The sequence below is a fragment of the Macrotis lagotis genome, chromosome 3, assembly GCF_037893015.1.
Source record: "Macrotis lagotis isolate mMagLag1 chromosome 3, bilby.v1.9.chrom.fasta, whole genome shotgun sequence".
Classification (NCBI taxonomy): Eukaryota; Metazoa; Chordata; class Mammalia; order Peramelemorphia; family Peramelidae; genus Macrotis; species Macrotis lagotis.
Genome location: NC_133660.1, coordinates 287,057,846 through 287,067,723, shown reverse-complemented (window position 1 = coordinate 287,067,723; position 9,878 = coordinate 287,057,846). Strand labels below are relative to the sequence as shown.

The following is a 9,878-nucleotide window of genomic DNA, read 5'->3' as shown; positions in this document are numbered from 1 at the left end:
CTTACATTTGACACTAATAGATATCCAATCTGGGATCATTCTTTTCCAAGGGAAACCTGAATTCCTGCTTTTGGGGAGGGGGGCAAGAAGAGGGCCTTCTTTTTTCCATCATTCTCTAAGAGGGTGAATTAGAATGATATATTCCCCCTACCCCCACTGCCAATATGGTAGCCTTTACTTTTCCTAATCATTCTTAAATTGGTGGGGGCAAGGAAGGGAGGGATGATGCTTAACTTCTTATAGCTACTCAATTCCTTTTTTCCTCTTTTTTTTAGGTTTTTAAAATTTTTATTTATTTAATTTCATCGATAGGCACATGTATAATTTTAAGTTACAAAATTTCCTTCCACTCTCCCCCCCCCCAGTGGTGAACAGTCAAGTTAGCATTGTATATTTTGCTTCACAAATTTGCATGCCATCCTTGTGCAGGGGCCATGCTAATCTGCTATCATGATCCTAGCTATCATTCCCATTTTAGGATATGTGCTGCCGAAGCCAACATGGATGTGGATATTTTGATAAACATGTTTACAGATTATTTATTTTCGGTGTGAGGAATTCGGATTAAGGGAAAGATACATAAGAGACAATTTTATAAAGTGTTCATCAGATTCTGAAGGGTCAGGGTTTTTTGGTGAATTTTGTTTTGTTTTGTTTTTCTTCCTCTGGATGGGGATAAGATAGTCTTTAGCCAATCTAATGTCCTAGCTCTCTGAACTGCTGAGAGAAGAAGCTTCCAGCAAGGTTGATCATCTCACAATGTTGTTGTTCCCTTTCCCTTTGCTCAGCATCAGATCCCATAAGTCATTCCATGCTTCTCTAGGGTCCAACCATCCAAGTTTCTTATAGAACAGTAATATTCCATAATTTCCATGTACTATAACTTGTTTAGCCATTCTCCAATGGATGGACACCCCCTCAGTTTCCACTTCTTTGCCACTATGAAAAGAGCTGTTGTGAATATTTTGGAATATGTGGGATTTTTCCCTTTTTTCTATAATTTCTTCTGGATGTAGACTAGAATTGGAAGTGCTAGGTCAAAGGGTATGAACAGTTTTATTGCTTTTGGGACATAACTATTCAATTCTTACAAAAGACTGGTTATACAAGTGAGCAGCATGACTAACTAGTATATCTGCCAAAGTAAACAGTTAAGAGATCACTCTTCTGCCCTTCTCTGAATTTTGCATCACCCAGATGCCTTCTGCTCCCTCTTTCACCCTTGTCCCATGGGATGAGGTAGCCCTTTTTACCAGGCAAAACCCTTAAATACCCATTTTCTCCAACAAATCCTTCTATCCCCCACCATCCTCACTCTCACTTCTTTTCAGTCTCTCCTTGTCTTCTAGCTGCTTCTTTGCCACCTACAAATCTATCCATGTCTCCCCCATCTTCAAGTACCTTCAGTGGACCATGTCCCCTAGCTACAACCCCAGTTCTCTTCTCTCTTTTATGGCCAACGCTTGAGAAGTTAATCTGTGATCAAGGCTTCTCCTCCTTTTCCTCTCACTTTAACTCTTTACAGTCTGGCTTCAGTCTCATTTAAGCACAACTGCTCTTTCCAAAGTCACTAGTGTTCTCGTGTTCTCTTAATGGCCAGATCTAATGGCCTTTTATCAATTCTCATCCATCTTCACTTCTCTGTTGCCTTGCTACTGTCAATCAGCCTCTCCTCCTTGATATCCTTTTTTCTCCATGTTTTTGGGACACCTCTTTCATCCTGTTCCCTGCTTCTCTTTCTTTTTTTTTAGTCTTTTTTTTGCAAGGCAATGGGGTTAAGTGACTTGCCCAAGGCCAGACAGCTAAGTCATAATTAAGTGTCTGAGAACGGATTTGAACTCAGGTCCTCCTGACTCCAGGGCCGGTGCTTTATCCACTGTGCCACCTAGCTGCCCCCCTGCTTCTCTTTCTGACTACTCCTCAGTCTCCTTTGCTGGACCTTCATCCAGATCATGACTGCTAATAATAGGCATCTCTCAGAGTTCTCTTCTGCACCCTCTTCTCTTCTTCCTCTTAGAATAGACCATCTTCACTTAGCAATTCCTGCGGTTTCATTCCTTAATGATTCTCAGGTATAGCTTTTTCCTAATCTCTAGATTCAAATCTCTGTCTACTAGCCATCTAAAACTGGATATCCTGTAGACATCTTTAACCCATCATATCCCAAGCTCCATTTTCCATCTACATATCACACCTTTCCAAGATGAGCTGATCACCTGAAATATCATCATCATCATCATCATCATCATCATCATCATCATCCATTCATTGGATTCATTGCATTTTTGATACTTGCCACCCTCTCAACTTCCTCTATTCCTCTGCCCTCTGATTGGAGGGCTGGAGGGTGGGACTCTACTTCATCTCAAAGCCTTCCTAACCTTCCAGGTCCTCCATGGAGCAGCCTAATTTCCAGCAATTAAGCCTAATTCCTGCTCTTTTTTAAATCAAATAATGAGTTCTTTCCTAAGTCATTTGTCAAACACTTGGTTATTGAGTTCCATTATTTCTGATTCTCCCATGACTAGTCTGGTTCATTGATCTTTCTCTCTATTTTTTAATTGATGTCAAATGTTTTTGATGACTACTGCTTTCTAATATAGTTTGAGGTCTGGGAGATCTATTTGCCCTTTATCTCTACTGCTTTTTATTATTTCCCTGGATATACTTGACCTTTTATTTTTCCAATGAATTTTGTAATTTTATTAAATTCTGAAAAGTATCTCCTGAATAGTTTGATTGGCATTGCATTAAAACTGCAAAGTAATGTCAGTAAGGAAGTACTGTCATTTTTTATTACATTAGTAGGTAGATGTATAGGCAATGTTTGAAGAGTGGTGTGTGTGGGTTTTTTTTGGGGGGGGAATCTCCTGCTTTAGTCTGGCTAGCCTCCTTCCTGTCCCTTTCCCTAAGTCATCAGTGGATGGAGAGATGGTCTTAGAACTGAGAGTTCTTTAGGTCATTTTGTCTCTGTGAACCTCCATTGTTTCTGTGAAAACGAGATGATTCCATCTGCATAATCAACCTCCTGGGATTATGGTAAAGAAGAGACTTCTCTTTTCAAAGTTAATACACACATATGCATATATACATATATATATATATATATATATATATATATATATATATATATATATATATATATATATATATATATTGTGAGTTGGCATAAGAGAGTAAATGGAAATTTTGGAGGAGTTTTGCAGAAGCCCCAGTTAATACAGGAAGGCCAACAGATGATATAGATACAGAAATATAGAAAATATTTGTATTGTATAATATCAACATATTTTTTCTTTTAATATCATAATAATTCAGACTTCTTCTCTGGTATGAAGGGAGGACCAAACAATTTTCATGGATTTTCCAGATTGTGGGGAAGCCACATACCTAAGTCCAGTGTAGTGTAGAAGTAATAAGTGTAATGCTTAATAAATGTAATTCTGACTATAAAAAAAAGAAGATTTCTTTGTCAACTATAAAATGGCATAAAGAAAAGCATCTATTAGGATTCCTGCCTATGAACTTTTGCTTAAATTCTTCCCCAATCTCCTCCCTCCTCCACCCCCAGCGGCCATCCCCTCTCAATACAGTAGACAACTGAGAGGGTGAAATGGCCCAAATGGGAAGGATTCTTAGAATCCCAGAAGTTTCCTTCCAAGACTCCTTCCTGAAGTGTTCCTGCTTGTGTTGAAATCTCATCTCTTCCAAAGGATCAAATATCATTTCTCCCCCAGATAGATCCCAAGTGTATATGTAATAAAGCAGCTCATATCCAGAGAGCCTTTGAAAGGTTACAGAGCCTTTTATCATTACCATGATCTCATTCAAGCCTTCTAACAGTCCTGTGAACTTGGTAGTAGGGTCATTAGCTTCCCTCGCCCCTTCTGAGCTTCAGTCCAGAGCTGTCGAACTGCCTGAATGTCCCATCTTGTCTCCAACTCAACCTGTCCAAAATGGAGCCCAGACTCTTTCCCCAGGCCTCCTTGACACTCCTGCCGGCTCCCAGCCCAGGGTCATCTCTGGCTTTTCTCCCTCTCTGCCCATAACCTATGTGGGTCTGGGTGTTGCCACTACGTGACTGCACAAGTCCCTCCTCAGCTCTGCCCCTTTCTCTCATCCATCACTCAGGTCTCCCGAATTATTGTAATATTGTAATTATTGTAATAGTGTCTCTATTGTCCTCCCTTCTTCCAGTCTCTCCTTTCAAAGGAAAGAACAGTTGTGCTTAAATGACACTAAGTCAGACTGTAGAGAGGTAAAGTGAGAGGAAAAGGAGAAGCCTTGATCACAGATTAACTTCTCAAGGGTTGGCCATAAAAGAGAGAAGAGAACTGGGATTGGCGCTGTGGACGTGGTCAACTGAAGGTGCTTAAAGATGGGGGAGACATGGATAGATTTGTAGGTGGCAGGGAGGAGGCTAGGAGACAAGGAGAGACTGAAAATGAGTGAGAGTGAGGATGGTGGGTGGGAGAAGGATTTGTTGGAGAACAAATGCACCCAAAGAACGATAATAGAATGATGTCAGTGGAGAGAGGCTATGCTTTTTGCCAGTCATCCTCTTGGGTGGCTTAGAAAGAGAGGAAGGAAGAAAAAAATTGAGAGAGAGACAGGGACAGAAACAGAGAGACAGAGACAGAGAGGAGAGACAGAGAAAGATATACACAGAGAGAGACAGAGAGAGAGAGATAGAGAGAGAAGAGACAGACAGAGACAGAGAGACAGAGACAGGGAGAGGAGGAGAAAAGAGGGAGCAAGAAAGGAAGGAAGAGAAGGAAGAAAGAAAAAGAAAATGAATTAGAGAGAAAAAAGAAAAGATGAAAGAGAAGAAAGAAAGAAAGAGAAGGAAAAAGAAAAAATGCTCAACCTTCAATCCAATCTTCTTGCTGGCTGCCAGAATAAGAGCATGGGAAGGGAGGGAAGGAATAAGCATTCCAGACCACTTACCATGGGACGGGCCCTGGACTGAACGCTTCTTACCTATATTATCTTGTGGGAGAATATTTACAGAGAAGCGAGCACCATTCTCATCTTGGGATGCTCCAGGAGTACTTCATGGGGAAAGAGGCAGCTGCGCCACACTTCAAAGAGAGAAAACTAGTTGCCATTCCTTAGTCTATCATTGAAGGGTCTCCTCAGTCTGGCACCAACCTGGGGAGGAAGTGGAGGATAATGTAGAGATGCCATCCGACTTTGGGTAGGTCGTTTGGAGATGTGCCTTTTCTCATTTGTAAAATGACGGCCTTCCTCTCTGAGGAAGTTTCCTCCTATATGGAAATGAGGGGATTGATCCAGGAGGCCCGTGGGGGGCATGAAAGCCCACAGCATGAAATTTGGAGAGCCAATAATCTGAATGGCTAAAAGGTCTCCGAGAAATGCCTTCCTCCTGGAAACAGCATCAGGGAACACTGGAGTGGTGGGAACCTGAGTGGTCCAGGGGGCCATCATGCTTCTTGCAGAACGGAGGGAAAGGGAGCCTCAGAAATCTTGTGCTTCCCCAAAGTCAGCCGGGTCCCCTGGCTTCAGAGTATGCCCCTCATGGCCTCACTAGACATACAGGCAGAGAATGTTCAATACTTTTCCAAGGAGGATGTAGCTTTTACCCAAAGACACTAGAGAAGTACAGAAGACGATGGAATAGAAGAGGGGTACTCCACTAGACTGGAAGCTCTTGGCAGGCAGGAGCTGGCTTTTGGCTCCTTTAGTATTCCTCTGCACAATCCTCGGTCCCTTATAACAGAGGAGAACATCAAGAACATTCACGTGGCCCTTTATTATTTCATTTGGCTCATGCACGGTCTATTATCATCCCTGTTTTTATAGATGAGAAAACAGAAATTCAGAGAAAATAGATGACTTGCCCAGGGTCACATCAATCCCAAATATATAAGGTAGAGTTTAGACTAGGGTCTTCTAATTCCAACAACATGACACATAGGTGCCTCCTAACATGTAACATTTTTCAGAGGCGGTATCCTGCAATCTTTGTATTTAGTTCAGCTCGGCTTCTTGCTTCTTACGCAAGTAATCATGAATTTTTAAACCTTTGTGATACCAACTGGTCCACCCAGAGGAACAGGAGAAGGTACAGAACAGCCAGAATTGGAAGCTTAAATAAACTGATTACTGGTCTTCCAGGAAGAACCCGTGGGGTGGAGAATAAATCCACCCCAAGGAATGACAATAGAATGGTGCCAGTGAAGAGAAAATATGCTTATTGCCAGTGGAGAGAAAATATGCTTATTGCCAGTCATCCCCTTGGGTGGCTTAGGAAAGGGAGGAAGGAAGAAAAAAATCAAGAGGGGAGGGGAGAGGAGGAAAAGAGGGAGCAAGAAAGGAAGGAAGAGAAGGAAGAAAAAGAATGAATGAGAGAAAAAAGAAAAGGAGAAAGAGAAGGAAAAAGAAAGAAAAATGCTCCACCTCTTACATAGAGGATCCAGAGCAATGGACATTTGCCAAACATGCTTTGACCCTGAATGCTGAGGAGAGGGAGCTACTTTCGACTATGGGATGCATTCATCAGATTAAGATGAAGGGAGCAGCTAAAGGGAACCTCAGTAGCAAGGACTGTCTGTTCCTATTTTGTGACCCAGAGCACGGTAGACTTGAAATGGGTGTTATCATGGAATGTCACAAGTAGAAGCCCTTGAAGCCATAAATCAGAGAAGACCAGAGGTGATTGGAGTCTGGGGTTGGAAAACAGAGGAAGGCAGAGTTTCGGGGGGCTGGGGGTGGAGAGAGCAGGTCTGGGAAAGGCAGCCACACTCCAGATAGGGAGGTTCAATCTCAACCCCCTCTCTCTATGAAAGAAAACCAATCTACACAGCAGATGAGGAGAATTGGAAAGGTCTTCAGATGTCACAACTAGAAGGACCCTTAGGACTTAGAATTTCAGAGCAGGGAAAAAAGTGAGAACAGAATGAAGAATGTTAGAACTGGAAAGGATGTTAGTGATCATTTGATCCAGGAGGCTCTTGCCTTGGCACACACAGACCTTTCTGGATCTGGGAACAGGTTACATGGGGGGGGGGGGGTCCAGGAACTTGAATGAGGAAAGCATTTCATTTTTATTTTCACAGATCTGTGGCCTCCTTTGTAATCTGTATTTTTAAGTATTTGTAAACATGATTCAGATCAAGGGTCCCCAGGTTTCACTGGACTAACTGTCCAGGGTCCTAGCCATACAAAAGGCGAAGACTCCATGCCATCTCCTAGATGACAAAACTGGGTCCTGAGAGTGTGACTGTGGCCCTTTGGACCAAGCCTCTTTTCCTCTTCTGTAAAACGAAGAGATTGGATCAGGTGATGCCGAGGTTGCTTCTGGCCCCAAATTAGAGGATTCAGGGGGCAGTTAGGTGGTATAATGGATAGAGCACTAGCCCTGGAGTCAGGAGGATCTGAGTTCAAATCCAGTCTCAGACACTTAATAATTACCTAGCTGTGTGACCTTGGGCAAGTCACTTAACCCCATTGCCTTGTAATAAAAAACAAATTAGAGGATTCTAAAGTCATGTGAAATGCTCCCTGGGGCCTCCTGTCCCTTCTCTACTTGTAACTCCAAGGTTTTAGGCCTTACCTCCCCGCCAATGATGTTCATTGTCCTATGATTAAGATGGAACCAGCCTCACACAGGAGGCCAAGGAGGAAAATCTTCAAATTTCCAAGGCTTCCAGCCAGAACTGCTTCTGCCTTCTCTGGGAAAAGGGTGGCAACCCTGCTTGAGTCTTCGCCTTGTAAATGGTCCATCCACCAGATCCTTTTGAGAACAGGGCCTGGTTTGTCTATCTCCAGCTCCTGGTATGATGCCCCCTCTTCCCTTCATTCTCCTCCCCTCTCCCCTCCTCCCCCAGGAAGTCTTTAATGAAGGTTTGTTGAAGACTGAAGACTCTAGAGCCAGTCTAGTCCTCAAAAGAGGGAAGTTGTGAGAAAGTTGAGGTGCTGGTGGCTGGCGGTCCCTAAGACAGGAGGCCTTAGCGTACTGTCTTCATCATGGTCAAAGCTTTATCTAAGCACATTACCACAGCCTTGCCTCTAACCTGGAGTTCTTCCTTTCCTTCTTTTTAATCTAGGAGTTGGGGGGGAGGGTGGACTTTGGGCACTAGTCCAATCCATAGACAAGGGAAATGACTTACCCAAGGTCACAAGCAGCATTGCAGGTCCATTATCCTGCACCTGTCTACTCCCCCTTAGTAAATGTGAATCCAGCCAGTCCTGAGGAACTGCTAAGTGGGAGGGTTGTCTTGTCTCAGGAGTCCTTCTCTCTTCTCTCTCTCCATCCTCTTTCTCTTTCCTCTCCCTGATTCTTTGTTGGTATACGAGGGTAGGGGGCTTCACAAGGAGGACCCTGTAGAAACCCCCAGCTCCTGATTAGACTCATTAGAGAAACAGAGTAGAGTGGGCAGAGATGAGAAGTGGGGTAATTAAAGGAAGGAAAGAAGCATTTATTAATCACCTTCTGTGTGCCTAATGCTTTACACATATTTCATTTGAATCTCAACAACCCTGGGACTGGGGGCATTATTATCCCCATTTTACAGATGAGGAAACTGAGTCAAACAGAAGTTGTGACTTTTATAGAGTCACAACAGTATCTGGATTTTTAGAGTGATGGGATGGGGGGACAGGAGACCCTAATTCTAATCTCCCCTGTCCTAATCCCAACCAGCCCTTTGACCTTGAGCAAATCATTGAACCTCAGGACCTCAGGTTCCCCAAAGGTAAAGTAAGGAAGTTAGACTCTAAGCTTCCCTTCCCCCAAGGTTTTCTAATGCAAATCAATAATATGTAAAAAAACACAATGGAGGAAAGATGATTCTAGTAGCCAGAGATAGGACATTTCTTTTTCAGGGAGCTGCCAGGTTATATAGATCTTTTTGTTTTAAACTTTATTTATTTAAGGCAACAGGGTTAAGGGTGACTTGTCCAAGGTCACACAGCATGGCAATTATTAAGTGTCTGAGGTCAAATATGAACTCAGGTCCTCCCCTGACTCCAGGGCTGATGCTCTATCAACTGTGCCACCTAGCAGCCCCCATTAGCCCTTCTTGGCTTCTCCATCCTCTTTCCTTTGAACCTCCAGTGAAAAACTTCAGTTCTGAAATCCTCCAACAACTTAGGCTACTGCGGGGAACAGCTGGGTCTAATGAACTTGCAAACCTTAAAAATCTAGGGTTAAAGCAAAATGGCAGAAAATATAGGTTAGACATGAAGTTTTATTCTCTAAGATTTACCATGAAATCTAAAGGTGGAGGCCATTCTGGTAATGACCACACCAAACAGAAGGAGTATTTAACCAAAAACAAAGGATAAGGGAAATCACTAACCTCCTTGACAGCCTAAGAGGCTACTTGATATGGTACCACAGTTGCTTAGCCTTATACAATCTTATACTATCTCATGAATTGTTATCTCTTCCTAGATTTGAAGCATCATGAGGGAAGGACACGTTTTCTGGCTTTCTGATCATTTGTCTCCCTGAGTTTGTAATTAACATGGGGGAGAAAACATTCCATTTCTCACAACAGAAAGAAATCAGATTTTTTTTTTAAAAGAGGAATAAAGTTTGAAATATTCAACTTTCTCATGCTCATTAATGGAATAAAAGAAAAATTCTCCTTTGTTCAGACAGTAGGAAGGCAGACGACTTCACATGAGTTCAGAGAAAGTCAAAGATAGATTGAAATCCTAGAGGTCAGTGATTGAAGGACCTAAGTCCCTTTGAATGAAACCTCCTAATTGTCTAGAAAGCAGCAATGCTGAGAAGGGTGGTCCCCAGACATCCCTGGGTGTTGTTGAACCCTCAGGACCACATTGGAGGTGCCCTCAAGGAGCTCCCAGTCTAAGGAGGGAGGTCAAAGACTTTTTACAATCTTTGACAT

The 9,878-nt window shown here is 42.7% G+C and overlaps 1 pseudogene; it reads right to left on the bottom strand.

Annotated features, from left to right (window-relative positions):
- Nucleotides 1–384: 384 nt before the first annotated feature.
- LOC141519744 (U6 spliceosomal RNA) lies at nt 385–500 on the bottom strand (annotated as a pseudogene).
- Between the last annotated feature and the right edge of the window lie 9,378 nt (nt 501–9,878).